General features: G+C 38.5%; 1 protein-coding gene across 1 annotated transcript in view; it reads left to right on the forward strand.

Annotated features, from left to right (window-relative positions):
• The window catches only part of LOC137424163 (myoferlin-like), a 162,065-nt gene that overhangs the window by 64,589 nt on the left and 79,644 nt on the right, over nt 1-17,832 (forward strand). The window lies entirely within an intron of this gene.

Below are 17,832 nucleotides of genomic sequence, written 5' to 3' on the forward strand. Positions count from 1 at the left end.
CCCTGAGAAGTAAATTGGTGACTTCACATGATATAAGCTTTACCAGAAAGGTGCACTTAACTTAACTCCATCTCAACTGTTAAATCAACATGTTGATGAGAAGAACTCCAAACACAACAACCAAAGTTGGAATGTTAAAACTGAAACATTCTGTTCCACAGGGGCTGTTATTAGCTTCGTATTTAGGTGACCATTTCAACTCAAATCCTAAAATATACGGAACCAGGCAATGTTGGAGATGTAAAAACTTCATTTATTGAAGCAGAACTAATGCAGGTCCATTATTGACATCATTTCAGTAACCTTTTTTCAGCGTTATGTATAAACATATAAATGATTGTTAAATACTATTTATGATGATCACTTTAATTAAATGTAGATTGCCTCAATGCTTGTTCGCTGTCTTCGGTGGACATATGGCCAGACAGGAGCCTGAACATTCTTTCTTAACTACACCACCGAGGGTGGACGGAGGTTATGTTTTCACCCCTGTCTGTTTGTCTGTCTGTCTGTTAACAGGATATCTCAAACGGTTGTGAACAGATTCGGACAAAATTCGGTGGACAGGTTGGGTGTGTGACAAGGAAGAAATGATTCGATTTTGTTGAAAATCCAAATCCGAATACCAGAATTTTTTTTAATTTCTCAAGTGATTCTTCACCATTGATAGATCGTGCCAAAAGCGATATACAGCACGATGTCACAAAAGGTTGTAGACAAATTATGATTAAAAACTAGGTGGATGAGTTGGTTAGGCGACAAGAACGAGCCTATTCGATTTTGGTTGAGGTCTGGATCCAGATCCAACCTATCAGTGGATACAAAACGTAAACTGTTCAGCCTGGTGGAGGTATGCGCTCTGCTGAGTGTCGTTCTAGTTCTGCATATGTCTGGTGAGACACCAATCTAGAGGCTAACATAAAAGAATAGCTTACAGATATCTATATGAAGTAGGATCAATACATTCCAGATTTTGTCCTGACTGCCTATGATGAAGCAATGACTTCCTGAGAAACTCAGTAGACCCAGCATAGCAGTGGGAGAAAGAGTTCTTGCACTACTTGGATAATTGGCTACCAGTGGCATCCAGCCAGCCCTGTGTGTGGTCTTGAAAAAACAGATACAACTCATGTAACTAGAAACAGAAGAAATACTGGGTGTCGAGAAACATGAAATTGAAACATTCGATTGTACGATAGAATAATTTCTTTCTGGAAGAAAGAAGAAAGTCCACAGTGCGTTTCAACTTTCATCCTGCTTCTATTACAGCTTTTCCTCCTTCAGCTGTTATAAAGTTGTAAGAAACAATAGCAACATTTATACCTTTCATAAGTGCACAAGTGTTTATTCATTGTTGATTACTTGTAATGGCTGAAGTTTGCAACTATCCAGGTGACTGCAGGTAGCCTTTTTCAAGAATGCATTGCCTGCTCCAGTAAAGGGAGGCTGCGAGAAAAGTGGGATAAACAAATCCCATTCACACTTTCACCTGACAAGAATGCTGCTGCTGTTGGGTTTCCATGACATCAACACAAAATAGTGACTGCGAAATGGAATACGAGAACCTAACTAAAGGGGGAAAAAAATGAAACTAAACCAGGAAGACAAACTGCACTAGTTATATTGGAGCTGCCTCATTATGGTACCTGCCTCACCTCATAGATATTGAAGCACTTAAAGAAAAGCAGCCTTAAAATCAAGGACAGGCGCAAGATAAGTCGTACCTTTTTCTGGGCAGGTATGATCAAAAGGAAATTTGCTCCATCACATCCCAATGATCTAAATGTAAGCTTTCAATTATTAAAGCTCACAATAAACTAGCAACTAACTTCTCAACAGCCTTGTCTAGGGACCAATGCAATGACAAACTCAATGATCACTGGGACCCGGATGTTCTTTAACTGACCTTGCTGGCACTCTGGAGTGTGTAGAAAGATGCCATACGGACTGGTTTGGTGGAAATAGGCAAATGCACTCACTTTTAGAGAGGCAATAAGCTCATGGCGCTCAACCATGCTAGAGGACCATAAACCGTGAAGTGTACTATCTCCAAGCAGAAGCAAAGCTCCAGAGCTATGCAGGATGAAAGATGCAGCCTTGAACTAAAAGACCAATGAGATACAAGAACAAGTACACATACATTCAAAGTACACCGACCCATGCCAAATAATTAAATATCCTACAGCGCGGCATTGCCGGGGCGCCTCAGGCGCCCGGCAATACCGCAGTGCAGCTCATAGAGGCTGCATTGGGAGGTAGAGGTGTACACTAATTGATTGATTAATTGTATAATTAAAATCAATAAAAGATTATCACAAAATATTTTCTTAATCAATTGGCTAATACCATAACAAAACCACTCGTGCTTCATCCGAAGATGTATCTTTTAGAAATTTAATCAAATAAGTCATTAATAAAAAATTAAATAATTAATTGATTAATCAATAAGTAATTCATCGATTAATCAATAAATAATGAATCGATTAAATGATTAATCAATTAATCAAAAATATCCTTGATAACCACATCACTTGGTCACTGTCATGTCCAAATATTAGCTTCCCAGCTCAAAAGGTGCCTGAGATATTGGCCAAATGAGAAAGAAAATAAATAAATGATTAATAATGAAAATAAATAAATAATAATCATTAAAAAATTAAATTATCAATCAATTCTGTCACAGAACACATAAACCACCACCATTTCATCAGAATCTGTAACTGGGCAAAAAAAATGTTTTTTAGTAATTAATCGAATAATTAAATAATTAATCGATACATTGATTAATTGATTAATCAATAAATCAAAAATATCCTTGATAGCCACATCACTTGGTCACTCATGTCCAAATATTAGCTTCTGAGCTCAAAAGGTGCCTGAGATATTGGCCAAATGAAAAAGAAGCTAAATAAATGATTAATAATGAAAATAAATAACTAATAATCATAAATAAAAAAAAATTATTAATCAATTCGGTCAGAGAACACATAAACCACCACCATTTCATCAGAATCTGTAACTTAAAAAAAAAATTTTTTTTGTCATTAATCAAATAATTAATCGATTAATTGATTAATTGATTAATTAATAAATCAAAAATAACCTTTGCAGCCAAATCACCTGGTCATTGGCGTGTCCAAATATCAGCTTCCTAACTCAAAAGGTGCCTGAGTTAATGGTCAGAAGATAAATGAAATTTAATTAATTAAATAAGTACTTAATTAATCGCTAATAATTAAATAACTCATCAATTAATTGATTAATCAAAAAACAAAAAATACCGTTTTTGACAAAGGACTTGCTCACTATTGTGCCGAAATTTCAGCTTCCTAGCTCAAAGGATGGTTGAGATATCGCCCGGACAAACAAACAAACAAACAAGAAAGAAATACAAGTACAGATACATTCAAAGTACACCGCCCCATGCCAAATAATTAAATATGCTGCAGCGCGGCATTGCCGGGGCGCCTCGGGCGCCCGGCAATACCGCAGTGCAGCTCATTGAGGCTGCATTGGGAGGGAGAGGTATACACTAATTGATTGATTAATTGTATAATTAAAATCAATAAAAGATTATCACAAAATATTTTCATAATCAATTGGCTAATCGCATAACTAAACCACTAGTGCTTCATCCGAAGATGTATGTTTTAGAAATTTAATTAAATAAGTCATTTATAAAAAATTAAATAATTAATTGATTACTCAATAAATAATTAATCGATTAATCAATAAATAATTAATAGATGAAATGATTAATCAATAAATCAAAAATATCCTTGATAGCCACATCACTTGGTCACTCATGTCCAAATATTAGCTTCCCAGCTCAAAAGGTGCCTGAGATATTGGCCAAATGAGAAAGAAAATAAATAAATGATTAATAATGAAAATAAATAAATAATAATCATAAAAAAATTAAATTATTAATCAATTTGGTCAGAGAACACATAAACTACCACTATTTCATCAGAATCTGTAACTTTAAAAAAAAAAATTTTTTGTCATTAATCGAATAATTAAATAATTAATCGATTAATTGATTAATTAATAAATCAAAAATATCCTTTGCAGCCAAATCACCTGGTCATTGGCATGTCCAAATATCAGCTTCCTAACTCAAAAGGTGCCTGAGTTAATGGTCAGAAGAGAAAGGAAATTTGATTAATTAAATAAGTACTTAATTAATCACTAATAATTAAATAACTCCTCAATTTATTGATTAATCAAAAAACAAAAAATACCGTTTTTGACAAAGCACTTTCTCACTATTGTGCCAAAATTTCAGCTTCCTAGCTCAAAGGATGGCTGAGATATCGCCCGGACAACCAAACAAACAAACAAGAAAGAAAACAAGTACACATACATTCAAAGTACACCGCCCCATGCCAAATAATTAAATATGCTGCAGCGCGGCATTGCCGGGGCGCCTCCGGCGCCCGGCAATACCGCAGTGCAGCTCATTGAGGCTGCATTGAGAGGGAGAGGTGTACACTAATTGATTGATTAATTGTATAATTAAAATCAATAAAAGATTATCACAAAATATTTTCATAATCAATTGGCTAATCGCATAACTAAACCAGTAGTGCTTCATCCGAAGATGTATCTTTTAGAAATTTAATTAAATAAGTCATTTATAAAAAATTAAATAATTAATTGATTACTCAATAAATAATTAATCGATTAATCAATAAATACTTAATAGATGAAATGATTAATCAATAAATCAAAAATATCCTTGATAGCCACATCACTTGGTCACTCATGTCCAAATATTAGCTTCCCAGCTCAAAAGGTGCCTGAGATATTGGCCAAATGAGAAAGAAAATAAATAAATGATTAATAATGAAAATAAATAAATAATAATCATAAAAAAATTAAATTATTAATCAATTTGGTCAGAGAACACATAAACTACCACTATTTCATCAGAATGTGTAACTTAAAAAAAAAAATTTTTTTTGTCATTAATCGAATAATTAAATAATTAATCGATTAATTGATTAATTAATAAATCAAAAATATCCTTTGCAGCCAAATCACCTGGTCATTAGCATGTCCAAATATCAGCTTCCTAACTCAAAAGGTGCCTGAGTTAATAATGGTCAGAAGATAAATGAAATTTAATTAATTAAATAAGTACTTAATTAAACGCTAATAATTAAATAACTCCTCAATTAATTGATTATTCAAAAAACAAAAAATACCGTATTTGACAAAGGACTTGCTCACTACTGTGCCGAAATTTCAGCTTCCTAGCTCAAAGGATGGCTGAGATATCGTCCGGACAACCAAGAAAACAAACAAGAAACCAGAGTGAAAACTGAGTACTCTCTTTCAGCGTGCGTCACTGCCGAGCCCCCTTCGGTGCCCGGCAATGACGATTTGCAATGCCTGGAGGTGGCATAGGAAAGGAGCGGTGTACAACAAGTACACATACATTCAAAGTACACCGCCCCATGCCAAATAATTAAATATGCTGCAGCGCGGCATTGCCGGGGCGCCTCCGGCGCCCGGCAATACCGCAGTGCAGCTCATTGAGGCTGCATTGGGAGGGAGAGGTGTACACTAATTGATTGATTAATTGTATAATTAAAATCAATAAAAGATTATCACAAAATATTTTCATAATCAATTGGCTAATCGCATAACTAAACCAGTAGTGCTTCATCCGAAGATGTATCTTTTAGAAATTTAATTAAATAAGTCATTTATAAAAAATTAAATAATTAATTGATTACTCAATAAATAATTAATCGATTAATCAATAAATACTTAATAGATGAAATGATTAATCAATAAATCAAAAATATCCTTGATAGCCACATCACTTGGTCACTCATGTCCAAATATTAGCTTCCCAGCTCAAAAGGTGCCTGAGATATTGGCCAAATGAGAAAGAAAATAAATAAATGATTAATAATGAAAATAAATAAATAATAATCATAAAAAAATTAAATTATTAATCAATTTGGTCAGAGAACACATAAACTACCACTATTTCATCAGAATCTGTAACTTAAAAAAAAAAAATTTTTTTGTCATTAATCGAATAATTAAATAATTAATCGATTAATTGATTAATTAATAAATCAAAAATATCCTTTGCAGCCAAATCACCTGGTCATTGGCATGTCCAAATATCAGCTTCCTAACTCAAAAGGTGCCTGAGTTAATAATGGTCAGAAGATAAATGAAATTTAATTAATTAAATAAGTACTTAATTAAACGCTAATAATTAAATAACTCCTCAATTAATTGATTATTCAAAAAACAAAAAATACCGTATTTGACAAAGGACTTGCTCACTACTGTGCCGAAATTTCAGCTTCCTAGCTCAAAGGATGGCTGAGATATCGTCCGGACAACCAAGAAAGAAAACAAGAAACCAGAGTGAAAACTGAGTACTCTCTTTCAGCGTGCGTCACTGCCGAGCCCCCTTTGGTGCCCGGCAATGACGATTTGCAATGCCTGGAGATGGCATAGGAAAGGAGCGGTGTACAACAAGAAAGAAAGACAAGTACCCATACATTCAAAGTACACCGCCCCCATGCCAAATAATTAAATATCCTACAGAGCGGCATTGCCGGGGCGCCTCCTGCGCCCGGCAATACCGCAGTGCAGCTCATTGAGGCTGCATTGGGAGGGAGAGGTGTACACTAATTGATTGATTAATTGTATAATTAAAATAAATAAAAGATTATCACAAAATATTTTCATAATCAATTGGCTAATAGCATAACTAAACCACTAGTGCTTCATCCGAAGATGTATCTTTCAGAAATTTAATTAAATAAGTCATTAATAAAAAATTAAATAATTAATTGATTACTCAATAAATAATTAATCGATTAATCAATAAATAATTAATCGATTAAATGATTAATCAATAAATCAAAAATATCCTTGATAGCCACATCACTTGGTCACTCATGTCCAAATATTAGCTTCCCAGCTCAAAAGGTGCCTGAGATATTGGCCAAATGAGAAAGAAAATAAATAAATGATTAATAAAGAAAATAAATAAATAATAATCATAAAAAAATTAAATTATTAATCAATTTGGTCAGAGAACACATAAACTACCACTATTTCATCAGAATCTGTAACTTAAAAAAAAAAATTTTTTTGTCATTAATCGAATAATTAAATAATTAATCGATTAATTGATTAATTAATAAATCAAAAATATCCTTTGCAGCCAAATAACCTGGTCATTGGCATGTCCAAATGTCAGCTTCCTAACTCAAAAGGTGCCTGAGTTAATGGTCAGAAGAGAAAGGAAATTTGATTAATTAAATAAGTACTTAATTAATCGCTAATAATTAAATAACTCCTCAATTTATTGATTAATCAAAAAAAAAAATACCATTTTTGACAAAAGACTTGCTCACTATTGTGCCGAAATTTCAGCTTCCTAGCTCAAAGGATAGCTGAGATATCGCCCGGACAAACAAGAAAGAAAGAAAACAAGAAAGAAAACAAACAAGAAAGAAAGAAACCAGAGTGAAAACTGAGTACTCTCTTTCAGCGTGCGTCACTGCCGAGCCCCCTTTGGTGCCCGGCAATGACGATTTGCAATGCCTGGAGATGGCATAGGAAAGGAGCGGTGTACAACAAGACAAGTACACATACATTCAAAGTACACCGCCCCCATGCCAAATAATTAAATATCCTAAAGAGCGGCATTGCCGGGGCGCCTCTGGCGCCGGGCAATACCGCAGTGCAGCTCATTGAGGCTGCATTGGGAGGGAGAGGTGTACACTAATTGATTGATTAATTGTATAATTAAAATCAATAAAAGATTATCACAAAATATTTTCATAATCAATTGGCTAATAGCATAACTAAACCACTAGTGCTTCATCCGAAGATGTATCTTTCAGAAATTTAATTAAATAAGTCATTAATAAAAAATTAAATAATTAATTGATTACTCAATAAATAATTAATAGATGAAATGATTAATCAATAAATCAAAAATATCCTTGATAGCCACATCACTTGGTCACTCATGTCCAAATATTAGCTTCCCAGCTCAAAAGGTGCCTGAGATATTGGCCAAATGAGAAAGAAAATAAATAAATGATTAATAATGAAAATAAATAAATAATAATCATAAAAAAATAAAATTATTAATCAATTTGGTCAGAGAACACATAAACTACCACTATTTCATCAGAATCTGTAACTTTAAAAAAAAAAAATTTTTTGTCATTAATCGAATAATTAAATAATTAATCGATTAATTGATTAATTAATAAATCAAAAATATCCTTTGCAGCCAAATAACCTGGTCATTGGCATGTCCAAATGTCAGCTTCCTAACTCAAAAGGTGCCTGAGTTAATGGTCAGAAGAGAAAGGAAATTTGATTAATTAAATAAGTACCTAATTAATCGCTAATAATTAAATAACTCCTCAATTTATTGATTAATCAAAAAAAAAATACCATTTTTGACAAAAGACTTGCTCACTATTGTGCCGAAATTTCAGCTTCCTAGCTCAAAGGATGGCTGAGATATCGCCCGGACAAACAAGAAAGAAAGAAAACAAGAAAGAAAACAAACAAGAAAGAAAGAAACCAGAGTGAAAACTGAGTACTCTCTTTCAGCGTGCGTCACTGCCGAGCCCCCTTTGGTGCCCGGCAATGACGATTTGCAATGCCTGGAGATGGCATAGGAAAGGAGCGGTGTACAACAAGACAAGTACACATACATTCAAAGTACACCGCCCCCATGCCAAATAATTAAATATCCTAAAGAGCGGCATTGCCGGGGCGCCTCTGGCGCCCGGCAATACCGCAGTGCAGCTCATTGAGGCTGCATTGGGAGGGAGAGGTGTACACTAATTGATTGATTAATTGTATAATTAAAATCAATAAAAGATTATCACAAAATATTTTCATAATCAATTGGCTAATAGCATAACTAAACCACTAGTGCTTCATCCGAAGATGTATCTTTCAGAAATTTAATTAAATAAGTCATTAATAAAAAATTAAATAATTAATTGATTACTCAATAAATAATTAATCGATTAATCAATAAATAATTAATAGATGAAATGATTAATCAATAAATCAAAAATATCCTTGATAGCCACATCACTTGGTCACTCATGTCCAAATATTAGCTTCCCAGCTCAAAAGGTGCCTGAGATATTGGCCAAATGAGAAAGAAAATAAATAAATGATTAATAATGAAAATAAATAAATAATAATCATAAAAAAATAAAATTATTAATCAATTTGGTCAGAGAACACATAAACTACCACTATTTCATCAGAATCTGTAACTTTAAAAAAAAAATTTTTTTTTGTCATTAATCGAATAATTAAATAATTAATCGATTAATTGATTAATTAATAAATCAAAAATATCCTTTGCAGCCAAATAACCTGGTCATTGGCATGTCCAAATGTCAGCTTCCTAACTCAAAAGGTGCCTGAGTTAATGGTCAGAAGAGAAAGGAAATTTGATTAATTAAATAAGTACTTAATTAATCGCTAATAATTAAATAACTCCTCAATTTATTGATGAATCAAAAAAAAAATACGGTTTTTGACAAGGACTTGCTCACTATTGTGCCGAAATTTTAGCTTCCTAGCTCAAAGGATGGCTGAGATATCGCCCGGACAAACAAACAAGAAAGAAAACAAGAAAGAAAACAAACAAGAAAACAAACAAGTACACATACATTCAAAGTACACCGCCCCATGCCAAATAATTAAATATGCTGCAGCGCGGCATTGCTGGGGCGCCTCGGGCGCCCGGCAATACCGCAGTGCAGCTCATTGAGGCTGCATTGGGAGGGAGAGGTGTACACTAATTGATTGATGAATTGTATAATTAAAATCAATAAAAGATTATCACAAAATATTTTCATAATCAATTGGCTAATCACATAACTAAACCACGAGTGCTTCATCCGAAGATGTATCTTTTAGAAATTTAATTAAATAAGTCATTTATAAAAAATTAAATAATTAATTGATTACTCAATAAATAATAAATAGATTAATCAATAAATAATTAATAGATGAAATGATTAATCAATAAATCAAAAATATCCTTGATAGCCACATCACTTGGTCACTCATGTCCAAATATTAGCTTCCCAGCTCAAAAGGTGCCTGAGATATTGGCCAAATGAGAAAGAAAATAAATAAATGATTAATAATGAAAATAAAGAAATAATAATCATTAAAAAATTAAATTATTAATCAATTTGGTCAGAGAACACATAAACTACCACTATTTCATCAGAATCTGTAACTTAAAAAAAAAAAATCTTTTGGCATTAATTGAATAATTAAATAATTAATCGATTAATTTATTAATTAATAAATCAAAAATAGCCTTTGCAGGCAAATCACCTGGTCATTGGCATGTCCAAATATCAGCTTCCTAACTCAAAAGGTGCCTGAGTTAATGGTCAGAAGAGAAAGGAAATTTGATTAATTAAATAAGTACTTAATTAATCGCTAATAATTAAATAACTCCTCAATTTATTGATTAATCAAAAAAAAATCGTTTTTGACAAAGGACTTGCTCACTATTGTCCCGAAATTTCAGCTTCCTAGCTTAAAGGATGGCTGAGATATCGTCCGGACAAACAAACAAGAAAGCAAGAAAGCAAGAAAACAAGAAAGAAACCAGAGTGAAAACTGAGTACTCTCTTTCAGCGTGCGTCACTGCCGAGCCCCCTTTGGTGCCCGGCAATGACGATTTGCAATGCCTGGAGATGGCATAGGAAAGGAGCGGTGTACAAAAACAAGAAAGCAAACAAACAAACAACCAGAGTGAAAACTGAGTGCTCTCTTTCAGCGTGCATCACTGCCGAGCCCCCTTCGGTGCCCGGCAATGACGATTTGCAATGCCTGGAGATGGCATAGGAAAGGAGCGGTGTACAACAAACAAACAACCAGAGTGAAAACTGAGTACTCTCTTTCAGCGTGCGTCACTGCCGAGCCCCCTTCGGTGCCCGGCAATGACGATTTGCAATGCCTGGAGATGGCATAGGAAAGGAGCGGTGTACAAAAGCAAGAAAACAAACAACCAGGGTGAAAACTGAGTACTCTCTTTCAGCGTGCGTCACTGCCGAGCCCCCTTCGGTGCCCAGCAATGACGATTTCCAATGCCTGGAGATGGCATAGGAAAGGAGCGGTGTACAATAAGTTGAACTAAACAACTCAAAAAGCTTCTTCATTGCACCCAAATAGATAGATGGTCCATGAGGAAACCCTGCTGCTGCTGTCAAAAATGCAGATGAGACACAACTGCTCACAACATTGCCAGATCGTGGCTAGATGGATGGCTTACATCTCTGAACTGCTAAACCGCCCATCACTGGTTCAGTAAATTATCACTTGATCACATTGAGCAACTGCCAGCCATGGATGAGTTAGCATTTCTCTCCTCCAAGAATGGAAGAAATTGTGGCTGCTATAAGTTAAACCATGGGCGCCCGGAGATCTCGCGAGATCTCGGAGACGGTGGGAGGGATTTTCGAAGCTCCACACTGTCTCCACGTTTTTCGAAGTTAAGTCTGTTCACAATTGTATTTTGTCGAAACTGTATTTATCTTTCGGTGTGTGAAGTTATTGTGTGCAACTTTGGTTGTTTCTCGGTGTTTATCTTTCATAAATTGATCGTCTGTTTGCCGTGTCGTGTCTTGAGGCCTTGTACAGTGTGCACTGTACAACCTTGAGGCTTTGTTTTTCTCTCAGCGGTCCGTCGTTTGTGATCCAATAACTTTCGTTCTCTGTATTCCCAGGCTTTTCACCCATAGCCTACTTCCTTGTGTAAATCTCAACTCAAAAAAAAAAAAAAAAAAAAAAATAACATTTCCTTCTCTGTTCTCATTCGTTTATTCATTCTTATTCGTTCGTTCGTTCTTCGACCACGTGTTTCTCCCCCATTTCCCCAGATAGTTTTCACTCATTAACCTTCAATGTTTACACTTTCCCCTCAAGTTATGTATTCCGTCATATTTTATAACACCTTTTTCTTCTTCTTCTTTAAAAGGCTGCTTTCGACTTGCTCACCAAATCAATTCATCCCAAAAAAAATATCCATCTCCTATAGTGCCTTTTTTCTACATTCCCTAAACTCTCCTGCACTCCATCCTCCATCCAGCGTCCTTAAACGTATTTTTAACTCGAAGGTCACAAGAAACTCATTTTGCAATAAATGTTCGTTTCCCATAAATCGTACACTTTCAAAAATCCAATCTCACCCCTCCCCTCCAAATCTTCCCCATAACCCCTCCCCTCCAAATCTTCCCCATCACCCCTCCCCTCCAAATCTTCCCCATCACCCATCCCTTTCAAATCTCCCCCCTTGCCCCCTCCCTCCTAAACTACCCCCTCACCCCTCCCCGCCAAGACGCCCCCTCGCCCCTCCCCTCCTAGACTCCTGCCTCACCCCTCCCCTCCAAATCTCCCCCATATCCCATCCCTTTCAAATCCCTCCCCTTGTCCCTTCCCTCCCAAACTCCCCCCTCACCCCTCCCCTTCAAATCTCCTCACCCTCATTGCTTCTCAATTTCCCCCCTCTCACTCCCCCTCCTCAAAGCGTCCTCCCCGCTTCTTCCCCCTTCAAACTCTCACCTCCATCTCCCCCAACCTTCTGCCTCGCTCTTCCCCCTCCTCAAATAACACCTCATTGTGGCTCACCCAATCACCATCAAACCTTTTGTCCGCCCCATCCTTCCCTTTCTCCGAGCTATTCTGAAATCTCTGACACACCTTCAACAGCTCTCCCTATCTCTTCCACCTCTTCCACATCTTACCCTACCCCTCCTCCCCCCTGTTCTGTATCTGATGCTCCCCCTTCCTCTTCATTAACGGTATGGACCTCAAACATCCGGGGCCTTCGTTCAAACTTAACTGATCTCTCCATACAGGTTGCTTCTGTCAAACCAGACGTGATCTGCTTAACAGAAACTTTCCTCCTTTATGATGTCTCTGATTCCATAGTATCTCTCCCGGGCTACTCCCTCCTCCGGTATGATAGACCTGAGCCTCGTCCTGGAGGCGGGGTTGCTATCTTTATCAAAAACTCTCTTCCTCAATCGCCCTGCACTGCACTCTCTCCACATCACCCCCAGGAATACCTCTGGCTACGGCTTCCCCTTCGCTCCCACCTCTTGTTCATATGTGTGTTGTACCGTCCACCAAACAGTGATGACTCCATCTACATCTCGCTGTCTGATGATATGGACCAACTTCTATCTACTCATCCGAACTCTCTCTTCCTCATATGTGGTGATTTCAATTGTCACCATGCCAGTTGGCTGGGTGTGGGTACCTCTCTCACCAGCCATGGCTCTTCAGCAAAGGACTTCTGCGACTCACTGGGACTGACACAATCTGTCAATTTCCCGACCCGGATCTCAGTCAACGGAACATCTTCTCTTCTGGACTTGGTTATGACTAACTTCCCTGAAAATGTCTGCTGCTCTACTTCTGCTCCGATCGGATCATCTGATCATGTCCTTGTTAAAGTGGACATCTCTCTGACCATCCTCAGGGAGCCTGCTCAGCGTCGACGAGTCTGGCATTTCACTCAGGCCAACTGGCACGGTCTTCAAGCAGCCATCAATCATCTGGACTGGTCTCCCATCTCTACCACCTCTGACATCAACTCATCCTGGGAATTCTTCCAAAGTAAATTGCTCTCTCTCATGCACAGATTTATCCCATCTCGTCTTCAGTTGTCATACCCTTCCTCCCGTCCATGGTACACGGAATCTTGTGGTGAGGCTGTTGCCCAGAAACAACTTGCCTTCGTCTCCTGGAAAGCAAATCCAACGGAAGGAAATCTCATTTCCTTTCACAAAGCCCGAAACAAGTGTGTGTCCACCCTCAGGAGAGCCAGGAAACAATATCTCTCCGTTCTCAAGACCGAACTCTCTTATCTGTCTCCCTCTTCCAAATCCTGGTGGCGTCTGGTCAAATCCGTTTCTGGTGTTTGTTCCCCCTCCATCCCCTCCCTTACCTCAAACGGCTACACAGCTGACTCCGCACGTGAAAAAGCTGAATGCCTCAACTCTGTGTTTGCCTCTAAATCTTGTGTCCCAAACCCATCCCTCTCTGTACCCACCATACCCAGTCGTACCCTGCTGCTCCTGGACTCCGTGTCCTTTCCTCCTGACAAGGTGGAAAAGTTTCTGTCAACCCTCGACTCTGATTCTGCAACTGGACCCGACGGCATCAGCCCACGGGTCCTAAAATCCTGCTCTGCTGCTCTATCTCACCCTCTCTCTGTTCTCTTCACCCTCTCTTTTGCTCAAGGTCAACTGCCATCTGCTTGGAAATCAGCCAACATCACCGCTTTGCACAAAAAAGGTGCAAAAACAGATCCTAGCAACTACAGACCAATCAGCCTTCTCCCAATTATCAGCAAAGTCATGGAATCCATCATTGCTTCGGATATGAAATCTTTCCTCTTCTCCAATGGCTTGATCTCTGATCATCAATTTGGTTTCAGACCAGGTCACTCTACTCTGGACATGCTGCTTCTGCTGTCTCAACAATGGATGGAGGTCCTCAATGCCAAACAGGAAATTAGAGCTGTCTCCCTCGACATATCACGTGCCTTCGACACGGTCTGGCACCCCGCTCTGCTCACCAAACTCTCCTCCTTTGGTATCCATGGAAATCTCCATGCATGGCTGGCGGACTTCCTCTCTAGTCGTCGTCAACGTGTGGCCCTGAATGGGTTTCTCTCATCTCCTCTTCCTGTTCAGGCTGGAGTTCCCCAAGGCAGTGTTCTGGGCCCCGTGCTTTTTCTGGTCTTCATCAATGATCTCTCTGACTCTCTCGAAAATCCTCTCTATCTCTTTGCTGATGACTCCACTCTCTGCCGCTCCATTCCTCTTCCCTCAGATCGGCAGTCTGCTGCCTCCTCACTCTCTGAAGACCTGGACAAAATCACAGACTGGTCAAACAAGTGGAACATGTCTTTCAATCCTGACAAATCTCACACTCTTACTATGTCTCTCCGAAAAGATCGACTGGACAACCCTCCCATCTACTTTCTCAACAATCCTCTCCAAGAAGTTCTGTCGCTCAAGATTTTGGGTCTCACTATCTGCCATGATCTTTCTTGGGAAAACCACATTTCCAAGCTGGCCTCCAAACCCAGTCGCCGACTGGGCATCCTCCGTCGTGCGAAGTCCTTCCTCGGCACACCTGAGCTCCTCACCACATACAAGGCTTTCATCCGCAGCTCAATGGAATACTGTTCTCCCCTATGGGCCGGTGCTCCTGCCTCACACCTAGCTCGGCTTCACGCTGTTGAAACCAAAGCTTTCAGAATTATTGGAATCTCCCGCGATGAAGCTATCTCTGAGGGCCTTTCACTCACTCACCGCAGGCAGGTAGGTGGTCTTTCTGTCTTCTACCGACTCCTCTCCGGCCTTGCACCCCCAGCTCTCTCTGTGCTCTGTCCCCCAAATATTCCTACAGGTCGCACAAGATCTGCCAGCAACCCTCTGATGGTTAAACTGCCGAAATCTCGGCTCTCTGCTCACCTTCACTCTTTCATTCCTCTTTTCTCCCGCCTCTGGAACAAACTCCCTCACTCCCTTCAATCCCACTCCTCCCTCCAGGTCTTTAAAACAGCTGTTCACCACCATCTCTTATCTTCCCCCATCCAAAACCTTGATCTTTTCTACCCCCGCTAATTCACCCCAGATCCACCTTGTTTGAAATTCCAACTTCTTTCCTGGAAGTCCTGGCAGTGTCCATATGTTTTATACCTCTCCCACCGCCCCCTTCCCATGCCCCCCCCCCCCCCCCCCCCAAAGCCCTCGCCCTCTCTCAGATCTCTCGATGTCTCCATGTCTCTCGGTCCCTGCTCTCAAATGTTGTGTTTGTGTCCTTCCCCCTCTCTCCCCATCTTGTCTACCGCTCCCGATGTTATATGTTTTATGTGTCGGTTTGTCTTTCTGTGTGATTAATGTTCGCTCTTTCACGAGCCTCGATCTTGTATACAAAAAAAAAAAAAAAAAAAAAAAAAAAAAAAAAACCAAGAGTGCTATACCATCTGAGATGTATCATTGCTGATGAAACCCTATGGAAATGGTTACTATATTTTTAAGTGGTGAAGCCGCTCAATATTTGGCCACGTACTTCCTTCCATTCGTCCGTCAAATATGAAAAACCTTTCTAATGCACTATGTTTAATTCTAAAAAGTTCTAAGGGTCCTCAAGGTTAATTCTAGCAAGTTCTAAAGGTTAATTCTAAAGGTAAATTCTAATGAGTTATAAAGGGTATTTCTAAAGTGTTTCTTTATTGTCTACGTTTTGCCTATTTCATATTAAAAATGTAAACCGAACCACTTCCTATATGGACAGACACCGGTGCGATTTTTATAGAGAAATTGGAAAGCAAGATAATTAACAAAGCAATTCAAACATTCCCTTTTGATTTCTGTCTTCCAAAGAAAGGGAATTCGTGTGACTGCAGTAACCATTGTGGTACTGCACTTTTCTTTGTTATCCTCTCAAAGATCCTCCTTGTGCACCTGCATAAAGTGATTGAAAATGTTCTTCTAGACTCTAGAGAGTTGATGCAGTTTCCGAGCCTCATGTTCAACAGTTGATATGATTTTCAATCTGCAGTAACTTTCAGAAAACCCATTGTGCTGTTGCAAGGCCTCTATTTTACCTTCATTGATTGCACTAAAACCTTTGACCCAGTGGACAGACCACCTGTCTGGAACTTACTAAACCAGCTCATGTCCAGACAATAATTGAAATCAACAGGATCTTGATTTAGGTATGCTAAATGCTGTGGGAAGCAAGAAGCTGACGTTTTGGATGTTACACCTTAATCAGAGAAAAGTAGGTGTCGCTCTGGTGTGTTCGTGAAATTTGTCTTCCGACAATCCTCTTTTCCTTTGACACAGGGTTAATGCCCTGGAAAGCCAGCTTCTACTTGCATCCCACGGAAGTTAGCATACCTCAATCAATGTCCTATTGATTTCATCCATTGTGATACCTGTCTGCCAATGCAGATCGACACTGCCCTTTACCAGCAAGACTAGTTATTATGTCTAGACACTTTTGCAAAGATGATCCAAAATTACATGGTGGCGTAGCTGGAGTTGCGTGAGCAAAACGCACTGTGTCTTTAGCTTTTGGTGTCCATTAGTGTAAACTGTAAAACAAGGTTGTCTCCTGCTGCTTACACTTTTGTTAAGTGCTTCATTGTAGATTGCAACAGAATGTGTTGGTGCAGGAGACATATACAACAACAACAATATATATTGTATATACAGTACATATACAAGAAGAGATGGCAAACTTTTGAACTTGGTTAGCCTTTATGATAACTCTAAGGATAGAGAGATCTGTGTAAAGAAACTGCTATTTGCAGATGATGCAGCCCTCGGTCCCCATTCTCCCAGTGGCATTCAATAAGCAGCATCTCACTTTCTGGTCTTAGGAATATTTCTACCCTCTTGAATCCACCTCAAACCCACCTCCTTCAAATTTTTCAATTCAAATCAAATTCCTTCTTTTCTTTCCTGAAAGTCCCTGGAGTGTCCATGTTGTTTATCCCATGTAACCCGCCCCAGCCCTCTCTCTTCCACGGATCTCCCGATGTCCCTGGTCCCTATTTGTTTTTTTTTGTATACAGAATCGAGGCTCGTGAAAGAGCTAACATTTATCACACACACAAAAAAAATCAAACAGACACACAAAGTATATAATAAGGGGAGCGGTAGACAAGATGGGGAGAGAAGGGGAAGCACACAAACACAACATTTGAGAGCTTTTGGGAGAAGGGAGAAGGCTGATTAGTATGTCGTTGCA

Source organism: Myxine glutinosa, chromosome 3, assembly GCF_964187855.1.
Source record: "Myxine glutinosa chromosome 3, kmMyxGlut1.1, whole genome shotgun sequence".
Lineage (NCBI taxonomy): Eukaryota > Metazoa > Chordata > Myxini > Myxiniformes > Myxinidae > Myxine > Myxine glutinosa.